Source organism: Zootermopsis nevadensis, unplaced genomic scaffold, assembly GCF_977971745.1.
Source record: "Zootermopsis nevadensis isolate Lab colony 2312 unplaced genomic scaffold, Znev_1.0 Znev_ptg000022l, whole genome shotgun sequence".
NCBI classification, from domain to species: Eukaryota; Metazoa; Arthropoda; class Insecta; order Blattodea; family Termopsidae; genus Zootermopsis; species Zootermopsis nevadensis.
This window is the reverse complement of record NW_028259154.1, coordinates 13,097,580-13,111,956: the sequence shown is the minus strand read 5'-3', so window position 1 is coordinate 13,111,956 and position 14,377 is coordinate 13,097,580. Positions and strand designations below refer to the sequence as shown.

Genomic DNA, 14,377 nt, shown 5'->3' with positions numbered 1-14,377 from the left:
GTCTCTATTCCTCCATATATTCTGTTATAAAACACCTGCTATTTCCTAAATGAATGTTCACTAAATGTCGGAATTTAATTATCTTTAATCACAAATGTGCATTGAATTTTATGCATTTTATTTCAAAACAATATTACACTTTCCGATATGTTTGGCAATGGTCAGAACAGCAGTGGCGATTGAGGATTTCTAACAGCGCTAGCAACCTTACTGCTATCTGGTGGTTAAGTTTATATTTAAAACTAAGAACTGGCGTGTCAGACTTCCCCCACCCCCTCCAGTTCACCTGATAGTAAACATTCTCCCTGCACCTCACCAGAACCGACTTCCCTACTCAGGGATTATCTCACGGCCGGTGGACAGTAATAACAAAGCGGACGATTTCAGGAAAGAGTGTAACTTGAAATGATGGCGAGAATTGAAAGTCATTTCTGGTGTTTATGTTTGTGTTTTGTGGTGTAGGTATACTTAATGCTGGTGAAGAAACTGTAATGCAATTTCTGTGCGACATTTTAATGACTTCAGTATTATTTGTTAATAATATGTTATCGATGAATGTGAAGACATAGCAAATGAGATTTTAGCTTCTGAACCCGTTGAAGATGTCGGTGTTGGTACACATGACCCGTGTAGGTATTTATACTTCTACGACGTCAGTTAGCAGCAACTGCTCCTTGTGTCATGGGCGTATCATCCCTGCAGTCTTCTTAAGGTAAGGCATTCTGACAATTTGTAGATAAACCGAAAATTCTTATTGTGTTCCATTCAATTATAAACCTTGTTTTGTCACCGTCATGTTAATAAAGTGAATGAAATGAACAGAGGACGATTAAAGGTATACAATTGTTGACGTTGGATTTAATCGTATAACAAAATAAAAATAACGGAAACATTTAAAATAAGGAAATTTTTAAGGAAGTCATAGTTGGAAGGTTTAGAAGCCCATAAAGGTGTGCATTAAAATATAATATCAGATGATAAAATAACTGCGTAATCGTCACACAGAATTTTTAATCCTTTCTGTGTGTTCTGATTTAGGTCGATTAATAATGTCAAATAAGTAATTCTGCCCCCTTGCCATTTCACTGTATACAGATATCATGACAGTGGAGGTTCCCATTTCTGTGGTTCCAGGTTCTAATGGCCCATAATGTAATGTCTGACATTTTGTATAACGCTGTAGAAAATCTTAAAAAAATATTTATTTTGTCGAGATGATATTCTGCAGAACGTGTGTTTGTAACTCTGCGGTCATGAGAAAGTAGCTTGTCGTGTGACGGCATTAATCAACATTTACAAGATATATAATTTCCTGCCAAAATCCTAAAGTTTCTTACATGTTTTATGAAATATAATTTTGTGTTTAAAGTTACAAACGTTACGATGGACAGATAAAAGAGATTACCGGTATTTCTAATTAGAATTATTTGTTGAACATTTGCTAATGAACATTGTGTACACAAAGACCAATTAATTACCGAGTTGTCTAAAGCAAGCATCGTAAATTATATACAATGAATGAAATAACTGTTTCATCTACCCATATTCACACGTATGGTAAATTGCCTCAGTGAATGCGTCTCATGTTTTTCAACGATTCTGAGTCAAAGAATGAGATGGCTTCACTTATTTTTATTTACTTTATTTTCTTTGTTCTATTTCTCTGTTCTTTAATTTGTTTATTTTTTGCATTTATTCTTTTTTGTGTCTTTCTTACTAACGTACTTTTATCTTACTTTCTTTGTTCCTTTTTTCTATTTATTTTGCATTTTCCACCATTCCTTCTTACTTTAATTTTTTATTTCTGAATACGCTGTGTTTGATTAATAAACTATGGATTTGACTACGAAACGTAAGACTGCTTAAAATGGCAGACTTCCAAACTACCTGTATTGCAGCCAATAACCGTGATGTAAATATTGGCATTCGCACCATTTGGTGTTCATATAATTACTTTTATAAAAAGAATGACTGGAAGGCTGGACGATTGAATGCTGGCATAATTAAAAGCCTGTCAAAATTTCCCCTTTGTTACCGCGTTGTATGTAACACAATTATGCCTGTATAAAGGTTAAAATTAAAAATAAAAGTCAAATTCAGTGGGTTCGTAACACGGCAAAAGGAATATGTAATGCTTATATATCCAGTTAACTACCTGAAATTGGTGTGTTCCATATGTTAATTGAAATAATACGGAGTCAAGTTTTATCCATCAAACACAACGATTCGTATGCTATTGACAGTTGTTTATGGAACAGGTTTTTAATGTTCTCTTTTTTTCGTTTTGAAGTGAGGGAGTGAGGGAGGCGAAATTTTACTCTGCTTAAATGTTGTGATATTTGCTTTTTGGCTGCTAGGGGTGACATGTTGAGTGGTACTGCGGGGTTCGCCTAGTGACTGTAATATAATGCAGAAACATTTTTAAACTGGCTCGCCTGTTTTTGTCAAAGTAAAACAAGTGACGGACGTCGTCGTTTTTGATACAGGCGTCAATCAACTTAGTTCGTTTTGGGACAGAGTGAGATTCAAAGTTTAACTAACAGTGACCTGTTCTACTGGTGACACCGTCGTTGTAGAATTCTGTTTGCACTCTTGAGCCAGGCATCTAACAAGAGTCCATCGGAACAGGAAGTAATTTTTGTAACAACATTTCTATGCTGCTTGTGTTTTATTTTATGACGCTGCCAGTAGCTCAGATGCATTGTCGCGTGATAGCATGAGGAGTGAATGACGAGTTAAAAAATATGTAGAATGAAACGGTCGAGAACTTATTTAACGTACTGTCACACCATTTGTATGGAGAGACTGAAGAAAACCGCGAAATATCTTAATCAGGGTTGTAGGTTTCCGGGCCGTGATTTTTCATTCTTCTTTCCTTTTTTATAATTTTTGATATTAGCTCGCTCCTTCGAGGTTTCTCTTAAAACAAATTGTATAGAAATAATGAAATTGTTTATTTTATATATCAAACATCTTTAATGAAACCTTGTTTAACAATTTGAAGCCAAATATTTTCTGATTATTTAATACTTCAGTCCATCATATAGCAAAGAATACACCACAATTAACCATTGGAAAAGAATTATGCTGTTTCAAAAATTACAGCTGTTTACAATGAGAGTTATGAATGAAACTTAAAACACAGAATGAAATATTACTGATTAATGACGTAAGAGGGACATAATGTTACCGCTCCACTTTTAAGGGCTAATCCTTACAGGTACCTTAATAACAATTATTATATTGGTTTTCTAAGTAAATTTTAATGTGCTTTATATGTAATGTAAACAATTACGGTGTGCTTAACCTCTTGACAATGACAAAGATAAAATTTTGTCCAGTTACTTCTTTTTCAAAAGGTGGTACTTTTCCTCTGTTATTTACAGGTTCTCTTACCACTGCTTTACGAAAAATACCGTGCATGGTAACTCAGAGAGATAGAAAACTAGGATAAGAGTTGACGGAATAATTTTCCAAGAAGTTCTCACACCAGAAGGTACATCACGGTGTTTAAAATATCCTGTTATTTGTCCTGTCGTTAGAAAGTTCAATCTGTCTATGATAAAGTCTTGCATGTAGTGCTTTCTAGGTATAAAGTAAAAACAATGGAAGTGCTCACTTTGACATTTTGTATTCTTCATTGTCATCGATTTAATTTATTTTAAATTAAAATCTGTTGTTGACAGACCTAATAGGCATAAAGATGTCACAATGAAAATAAATTCTGTTGATGACAAAAAACAGACAAGACATATAGTTCGCGACTGTAATCTTGAGACTTGCGGGGTGAGGAAGGGGGAAAGATAGCGTCTGCCTTTAACCCTTCGGATTTCCTGCATTCTTTGCAAGTCTCAAGATTACAGTTGCGAACAGTAAATTACATTGCATTGTGTAATAATATATTTTTCTTGTAAATTGATAAAAATAAACCACGCGGAAACAAAATATTTTTAACGGAAGTTACTCGTAATGTGCTTATTTTGTTACGGTGAAATAATTATTTAAGAAATCTGAAATTTTTAAGCCATGTGTATGGTATGTACTCCAAAGTGAATTTAATAGAGTTCAGTATATACCCGAAAAACAGAATTTCAACCTAATCAAATATTTTTCGAGTTGTAAAACGTTGAGACAAATGAGCGGACATGATCTCAGTATTGCTAGCCCCACTGCATAAAATTCCTGATGATGGGAGGGGGAGTGAGTTACAGTTGAATGTCTCCCAACAAACGGAAGACCGAAATTTTTTACAGACTCAGCGACTCATTCGAATTTCAGTGGCACGGAGAATACTCTTTCCGTTCGTTTGTTTTTATTGCACGGCTCACGACGTTTTCTTGTTTTATATCTGTTCCGTGATGAGAGTTCATTGGCTGGTTTGATGGCCAGTCTTCATGAAGCTACCTCCCTGTTCTCATTTGGTTTGATACAACATCTTGGCTATCTCCACCTGAAATCAATACTTTGTCAGCCGAGTTCTGATGTATGACATATTCCTGAAACAGTGCGCTGCAAATAATACGTGATACGGGACTGTACAACTTGAGAAAGAGAAATTATTGAAAATTTCGATAGTTTTGTGATGATTTTGTATGATAGTGAGGAGGCTATCCATGCTATTCAGTTATTTCGTCTTCAGCTTTAAATTTTAAGTACAATAAAGTTAGGTCACGTTTGCTACTGAGAGTATGTTTGTTGTTCCATCATGCAGCCTTACCACATATTATACAAACCTTAAATGGAAAGAAAGATTGTAAAGAAACACAGCATAAAATAAATTCAAATCTATGCCATAGTCGATTTTTTCAGACTCTTTTTGCGAATAAGATTCCATTTTGGAACTCGTAATTGCGAGACTATTTTATCCCAGAAGCTTTAACCTCTATTTATTATCAGTGACTCTATGATCCCATCATGACACTATTCGTGAAGGCTTGCCAACATACTAATTAGGGACTTTTACGTTGATATTCTAAACAATATTTTAATTATCCAGTTCAGCACCTACATATTTTATTACAAAATGTGTTTGTGTCTTAACAGTAACGCTGTTGCCCTAAATTATATATTTTCTTTGCCCTAACAAATTTTGTATTTGATTATGGTAGTTACATGGCTTGAGATTTTGTTTTATTTTAGTGTTCCATGCATGAGATTTTGGTGTCGGCAGGAACTTTAATAAAAGACTTGATTTATATTATTGTGGGCTTATTTTACCTCGGTAATGAACGTGCTCATAAGCTTATCCAAAAGGTCTCTGTCCTAAGGAATTATTAACCGAAGCTAAGAGAGTGTTAGTGTGATCTCGAAGTCAGTTGTTCTGAATCGATACTGCTACTCAGTTGAGAGTACAAATTCGATAAAGTGATTGATCTCCTTAGAACTTATCTCCTTCAAAACATGACGTGAGAGAGAGATATGCAAAGTTTCTAAAATATTTTTTAACTTGCATAAAACTAAGGTACAAGAATTTTCGAATGAAAAAAAGAAGCAAAAAAATCTTTGCTCCCAAGAGCCCATCATTTTATATTTTTTTTACTTATTTTTATTTAAACTTCAAGTCTCGTGTGACAATACAGAAATATTTATTATTTTTCTTTTACTTTAGTCTAAAGAAAAACTTTAACTTCTTTTCCTCCGTTACTTTTCCTCGCACATTTCTCGAGAGAACACAATATTTCCCTCTTATTCCTACCTTTTTTTTACCCTTACTGTCCACTCTTGAGGTTATTACTCTGTGAGGTCTTCCGCTGGTTTCTAATTGGATTGCCCTGTAACTTTACAATAAAGTAGGTGCGTGTATATCTTCTCCTCTGCCTTATGAAAAAGCATTGTATAAAAACAGAGCCGAAAGACAAAAAAGTTCACATGAAACTGGGGTTTGAAGGGTGATATTCAGAGACGATAAGTAGACAAAAGTCAGGAGATTTGGTTTCAGAAATGAGTATGTCGTAGAAACTAATGCAGCTACGTGATGTATGATAGGCAAATAACAAAAAATATAAATACTTTATTTGCTTTATAAATAATTATTATTTTCCAAGAACAACTGTTTAGCATAAGTTACCGTCAGACGCTGGGGTCAAAATTGTAATGACACTCATATTCTTTTGCAAGTTTATTAAATAATTTGCCCATTCTTCGTGCAGAATATCCTTAAAATACTATCAAAGTACCTAAAGAAACTATTCATTATGACTGTTATAAAATAGTAGTTTTATTATTTGTCCCTTATAATAATCGTATTAATATTTGTTTGTAAAAATTATTATAATTTCTCACATCTTGTATGTATATATCAGAATTTTATGCACACGTCTTTAATAAACCTTACGTCAATTGTAATAGGACACTAGTCTCATCTACTTCAACAATTTATTTACATTAAAAAGTTCGCTAGTATGAGTGATTTTTAACATAGATTTTATATTTTTAGAGTAGTTGAATAATTGCCGATAAAATGTATGTTGTGATTATTTAGCCTATGTTCCCTTATGACTAGGAAAAGCGGAAACCGACTTCTTCGTCCGAACTAAAACTAAGATCGTTTAGCGCTGTAAAATAAATAACAAGAATTTCCATAATTTGTATTTTCCAGGAGGTATTTATTGGATAATAAAATAAAGAAAGATGATTTCTGCAGGCATGTAGTACGCATGGGAGGGATGAAATATGATAAAATTAACCTATCTATATACATAAATAACATTTACTTTTATCAAAATTAAAGTGTTGAAATGATGCCAGTAACATTGGACAACGATGACATAAAGATAATAAGCTCTCTTACTAAATCTGATGCACTGTTCACGTAAATGACACGTTAATTAGTCGGTAATATAAACGTTATTTGATTGCGATTAAACTTATAATCGCATACGCGTTTCAAATATTATTGAAGCGCTATGAAAAATACGCAGTTGTAGAAATATGCACTTAAAAATATTCAGAAAATACATAAGTAAACAGACTTACTATTCTGACTCCAAATTCTTTACCCAGAAAGTTCTCCCCTCATATAAACAATGTTACATTTCGTTTCTCATTATATTTTTTTTTCCTAAAATGTGACGTGATATAAAATAAGTCCAGATCCTTAATGAGTGTGTCGGAATTAATGCAAAAAGGTTAGTTTTAAATTATGTTACCAAGATCTTGTTGATTAGTGTAATAGTTCCATTTGACACGTTTCATACGTATTGAAAGTTTTCGGATTGTTTAAATTCAGTCTTGTAAATATGACCTGAACATGACATATTTAATGTAGATACATGTCGCCAGGAATACCATGAACTAATTACGCTTAGTATTTGAAAATAAATAATATGGATGGTAGAAATGGATAATAGAACTCCATAAAAGAGTTCATTTTGAAGACCTAGTTGCAATTGGGATAATATAGCTGTAGAGTGAGAAATTTTGTGGTTTCTTTTCGCTGAGGTAGGGATCAGTGGCGGACTCTTGTGAACACATTTGTTAACCTTCATGTTCCATACAATATGGGCTCCTTCTTGACCACATGCATGACTTAGTTTCACAAGAAAGACTTTGTTGCTTAGAATTTAAATTTATTGTGTTTCTTCTGTTAAGGATGATGTGGTGGGTAATTTAAATGACTTAGTTAAATTTATGTAGTATTCCTTGTAGTTATAGTTTCAGTGTGATAATTGTGGTGGTTATGATATCATTGTTATTTCATGGAGTGTGTCTATATTTTACTTTGTCTTAACGAAACTGTACATTACATACCATTACGTTTTTGCGTATTTAGCTAAAAGAACGTTCTCCAAATCTTCATAACAACGTTGTATATACCAAGTCTAACTTAAAACATAAACAAAAGCTATAAAAGTTATGCTAGTGTCTATTCGAATTTAAAACGTTATTTCTTCTTTTAGTTCTAAATCTCTCTATAATTAACTGTTATAACTGGGAAGTTTTTTAAATTAAAATGAAATATGACTAGCACTCATATTACACCGTACAAGGACACGCTACTTTCTAAATCTGAATATGTTTCATTTTTTTAGACACGAATTCCTAGTTTTATTTTACCCCACACACATTGCGTAACTACTCAGTACTGTTCTAGACTAATTACACATTTATTTTCCCTAGTGATAGATATTAGCATGTAAATGCAGAATGTGCAACATTTTTGCTGACGTATACAAAGATAAAAACCTAATCCTTTTGCAAAATTAGGTTGAAAGAAGATTTACTATATGCTATTATTAACTTACACTCTAATTTTAAAATAAGCTTTCACATCATACCGTAACCCACCCACCCAAAATATCTTAACTAGATGTCGCATATATATGACCGTAATTAACATTTTACTCATTCACTCTCACTCTGTGGTGTAAATTATTCTTTGAAAAGTCGATTGATACTCGGCTTGTCACAGAACAGCCCACTTTCTTTATAGAACCCGAATGTTCAGCACCGTGCTCACAAAAGTCCCCCGCCAATATTCAGTAATCAATTATAATTCCCATAGTGTATTTACAGTGAGATACAGAGTTAATATATTTGAGAATTACAATATTATATCAAAATTAATTGATAAGAATTACTTAATTAATAGTAGACTATATTTGCAGAATTCTCGCTGTCATTTAGTATACGGAATTCTGTCTTTCGCTCACCTCTCCGATAATGTTACTTTAAGATTAAAATATGCAAAACTATTACTTGGTCCTTTGGTGTCTGTTATGAAACTGAGGTTAGAACAAAATCCCGGATGTTTTGATGAAATATTGCTGAGGAGAATATTTTGGCCCAAGAGAGTGAGAAGTGGATAATGAAGAGGTTCTTAATTTGTAATATTCAGTTGGCTTTATAATGTTATTCGGGCGATAAAACTTAGTGTGAGAGCACACGCAGAAAAGGTGAGAAAAGCGTGCAAGATTTTTGCTTGGAATTCTTAAAGTATAAACCACTTATAGGATCTAGGATTAAATGAAAATATAATATTAAAATAGAACCTACAGAACTACAAATTATTCTTGGTTCAACTCCCTCAGGTTGATTAACATTTCCTGGCTTTTGTGAAGGTGTAATTCATGATTTTACCAGATGACATGTTATAAACTGCCAGCGTGTGGTTTGCTTTTTACCCTCTGAAAGTTGCCAGACAAGAGCCCTACTGATTTGAACAGTCGACATTAATGTATTGTTTAACTTTCAAGAATATATTTTATAGAAAATGTATATATATATATTTAATACTCTGAAGACTGTCGCATTATAACAAGCCTTTGTCGGTGTTCGAGAAGTATACTATCCATCCCGAAATATAAGCCACAGAATATTATATGCAAAGCATCATATATAAAACTGTACCATTTTTTACGAAGAAATATATGAGCACTTTATTCGTGGAGATAGTGACGTGGCGTTTCTCTGCCGTGTGACTGTATTTCGGGAATTGCTATGAAAAATTGATGATACACGACAATACGCTCCGAGGGCTGGATGCATGTCTTCTATTTTCCCCTCTGTTTTAGCACAGAGCCTCATTTTTGGAGATGCGAGTTCTGCAACCCCTCGTTAATTTTGCATCGAGCTAGTGAGGTGGGGGGGCGGGGGGTTACTGAACACTTACACGGCATACGTCTCTTTTCTTCCGCAACACTTTCACTCCCACCTCAGTACTTCCGTCATTTCTACTGCAGTCACTGTCTCCGCATTTTATTTTATAAGTCCTCTTTACCCTGGATACAGTTCGGTTAATATAAAGAGATGCTATTTTGTTCTGTCTGTCGTAGGTAGTAGCCTGTTTAGTTACGTATTTAATTTCGTTTTTAATCATGTAAGTAAGTGTATTTTAAAAGATAATTAAATTAAACGTGATTCAGTACAAGTTCAATATTTGTCTAATAATTAAATATTCTGTGTGCATGGTAAAAAGTTTTAATTTCTTTATATATTTGATAATATAAAAGAGATACATATGTTAAATATTTCGATATAAGTTCTTTTAATAACATTAATACACATTTATATAAAATTACAAAGAATACATTTGGGATAATAGATTACATCTTTCGACTTCTTTACATCGAACCACATAACATGTTTGATTACACAGTTATAAGAACAAATGATAAATGTATTACATTTGGAGACGAAAGAACGTAAACCATAGAACATTTTGTGTGCCTTCCCACATAGACCTGTGTTTATAACTGATTATTAAACATTTCTCTGTGGATGAAAGAAGCGGGTAGTCGTTGAAAACGTATATTTTTACGCATAGGCCTATGTTTTATAGCACAGAATACTGTTTAGGTCTAAATCTGCTCTCGTCAGTGACACCGAAATATGTGGTCTTTCGCCCTGATGTTTGAGCCCGACACTAGCAGTGCAATAATTCGGAGCCTTGTGCTCCAGCAGTTCGCTGCTATGCCGACAGAGCTGTCTCTAAACACCGACAAAAGTCCACGACCGAGTAGTCTTAATGCATCTATACCCACAGTCACCTGCTATTTTTCGATATAATTTTGGATATGTTGGCATTTAAAATGAAAAGATAAAATATGGCCAAATCAACTTCATACTAAATTTAAAGTTAACTGAATTTGTCATAATTACATACGTTGATAAAAAATTTGATATTATCGAAAAAAATTCATGTAACTAAACTTGATAAACTGGCGGCCGTTTAGCTCTTTAAAAATTCTTCACCTTGAGAGCCAGCCTGTTAGTCAGCAGTGGAGTGATTCATATATTTGTATTTGTTTAGAGTATTTCAGTTTTCAGCCGTACATATGCTCATATTATTTAAGGTTACGAAATATGTTTACCATGACAAAAAACCCGTCACTAAATTTCATGCTTCAAGGCCACGAAATCACTCTTAATTCGCCAGTACAGCTTTCCTACCCTGCGAGGTCTGGGCTCCACTGTTCGCGTTACAACACTACTATTTTTATCTGACCTCGAAGTTTACAATTTAAAGGGGTAGCAGATAAAGTCATATACTGTCCATTTTATAAATAATATTTCTAAGCGGCGGTATTCTGTATCTTGCTGTCTCAGCTCCTCTGTTTTCTTATTGTTTTTCTGTTTACATGCTATATGCGTTTGTTTTCATTTATCCACAAGCCGGTGACGTATACCAAGCACATGGTTTTGCCCCGGCTACAGTTGATTATGTTATTATCAGCTCTTTATATTTATTTTTACATGATGCTGCACTGGAAAGTCTCTGATCCAAGGCAGTTTCTGGTGAAGGTAATAATTTATGGAGCAATCTTGGCGTTGTTGGTATGTTACACAAAATGTACGTAGCTCAGAGTTTTTATTGATTTGCCGACGTTTCAGTAGTAGTGTAACAGTGTAAGGTTGATTTTTTTATTGTATTTTCTCATTTCGAGACAACTGACGTGGCTGTGCCATTCATTGAATAGACACATGGGGTAGTTGGTCTCTGTGGCTGTCTGTTCGTAACAGTCGAGGAATGAATATTTAAATTTTGTCACCTGGAGGGCTGGCATGACCTGACCTCTACTCCCTCACCAAAACCAACCCTATTGTGACACTGAACACCGCTACCCCCCCCCCACTTGTAAAGACCGTGATCTCTCTATATATTTGGCATAATATTTACTTTAGGGACAATAGAAAATTGGTTTCGCCTACCACACAAAACATAGTACATAAATGAAAAGCACAAATAAGGGAAAATGAACATTATAAAACCAAATTTTAGATAAGATTTGCATGTAATTTATTCATAGGCGTCTATTCATATTAAATTTATAGACGCAATTTAAGTTGGTCTTCAACAAACTACTTTCAGTAACAAAAATTGTACAGAGAAAATGCCAGAGGAAATGTTACTAAATTAAAAGGAAATGTTCTTAAACATCGCTGAATTCTTTAAGGTTTCGTTTGATTACAACATGACGTCAGTACAGATTAATTCATTACATATAGGAATAACGTAGATCCATTAATATTATTGTTGTATTTATAAAAAACCTGTAAGAACGCTCGTCTTGCTTATGTCTTCTTAAAGAACTCTTATTGTTTTACATTCCTAGACCAGGGAAGTTAAGTACATAAAATGACACAAAACAAGTTTCGTTGACGAAAAGAAAATTCTATCTTTAAAGAAGAAAATTTAATATAATTTACATTCTTATTTCGTTTTAGCGCTGTGTTACTTGGTGGGCCAGGTAAGAGTTAGAAGTAGTTGAAAAGTGACGTGGAAAATACACCGTCACCACCTAAATAACAACATATCTGATTTCCCTAGAACGACATGAGTTTAAAAATTTCGCATACAAATATCGTTCTTATTCATGTCATTCATAAGGGCTATATTTGTATGAAAAGTAATCTGTACTCATACCTGTTATTTTACAACTTTATCCATTATAGTTATTATAGGCTTATTCTATTCTGCCTCTCTCTTTCTGAAGTTCTTTGCATATTTATCAGGTTATGAATGAGGTCTTCAGTGCTGCATATATAATATATTACTTTGGAATGCATTACGAGGTTAGAACTACAATTTAAATGCAATTTATTTTTTCATCTAATATGACGTTTTGCGCTGTTTATTAAATGCAAATTGAAAGAAAGCTATTTCGAAGTGTAGCTCGTCTGAATTCCATTTGCGATACCTGAACTGAAGACACCAATGGATAGTTATTTTGTCTAGATATATTTACACTTTTCTTAGTTCGTATCTCCAAACAATGCGGCTAATTTATTAGTAGTCCTAAAACTTCTTTTTGTTTGAAAGGCTCTGAGTTCGATTCCGAGAGCCGAATTTTTCTTTTCTTAAAAATTTGTCTTCGTCTTGTAATTCCAGCCAAGTGTTGGAATAATATCTTAAGTAGTTTAAATATTTAAACGTTTGTGTTTATATCCTTTCTAAAATTGCGTAGAGATTTAAGCACACTAACTTCTTATAAACAAAAGAAGTTAACAGGAAATAATTTTTGTCTTTTGGGCAGTGATCTCTCTCAATTGGTATTGCCGTTTAAATGAGAAAGCATGATCAATATTACATGAAGCCATCCGTCTGCTGTATGTGCCAGTCATAAACCTGTATGTGCCTTCTGCCTAGTCCTGGGGGGGGGGGGGGGGTTGAGATATTGGTATTCCAACATTATGCAGTGCAGAAACACGCAAACATGGTACGTGTTATGATGTTAGTTTCGTTGTTTGTAACACCATGTTGTCTGGTAGGCAAGTATAAACATATCTGAGGATTATACTGCCTCCATCTTCAGCCGTTACTACCTAGAAGACGAGAATTGATATATTTATGACCCTGAGAATCTCTTATCCCTTACCATCGTAACTTAGATTTGCATTGTTATATGGGGTTCTTTCTCTTTTCCTAAATTTGTCTAAAATTCTGTGATTGCATAAAGTAGCTCCATATACGAGACTGTACGACAAACATTAAGGTAGTAACTTTAAAACTTATTAGATTATATTTTTGAAGTACTGCGGTATTAAAGTAAAAAATAAATATTATCTTAACTGCTAACTCCACTTCCTGCCGTCAGACCAAGAGTAAACGCGAGATGGCTTTATTGCACTGCAGACAGAACGACGTTTACCAATTTCGTATTCTCATTTTCTTTTCCTTTCATAAAACGTACAATTTTTTGAACAATACCTGGCATAAAATATGACCGAGTTCATCTAGATATGGCTGGACGGCTAGGTAATTAAATCTTCCGGGGGGAAATTTATAACTGGATGTAACTCGAAAGTCCGAAAAATTAAAAATAGCATACACAAAAGGACTATGGACGTAGAGATTTTCAAGCCGCGAAGCGTAACATGCAAAGGTCTGTTGCCCAGTTTTATGTTTTTCCAGTTGGATTTGTAATTTAATTTTGCAATATGCTATTATTAACTGGATCTTCCTTATTTGCATCACAATTTTTAAAACAACTTACACGGTGACAGTTAGTACCACATAAATTTATTGTGGAATTTCTTCCGAGTTTTTATGGAAGGGAATTCCTGACTTCTAATATAGTTTTTGATATTACCTTTTCACCGTTTCATAAACGTGGCCTCCTCCACCCATTTGGCACATTCATCGCCCTGAGGCAGTATGACCTCAGAAACGTTGGTTAACATCGATCAGACTACACAGCGCAACAACCCAGAAGACAGGAATCTTCATACTTATCGCCCTGATGATGGAGGCAGTATGACCTCTGAAACGTTGGTAAACATCGACCAGACTACACAGCGCAACAACCCAGAAGACAGGAATCTTCAGACTCATCGCCCTGATGACGGAGGCAGTATGACCTCTGAAACGTTGGTTAACATCGACCAGACTACACAGCGCAACAACCCAGAAGACAGAAATCTTCATACTCAGCTCTGT

General features: G+C 34.2%; 1 protein-coding gene across 1 annotated transcript in view; it reads left to right on the top strand.

The window, feature by feature from the left end:
* Positions 1 to 283: 283 nt before the first annotated feature.
* Positions 284 to 14,377, top strand: part of LOC110835906 (kelch-like protein 10) — a 101,212-nt gene continuing 87,118 nt past the window's right edge. Inside the window, exon 1 of the mRNA XM_087353885.1 lies at positions 284 to 712. The gene's annotated coding sequence lies outside the window, so the exon portion shown is untranslated. The remainder of the gene's footprint in view (positions 713 to 14,377) is intronic.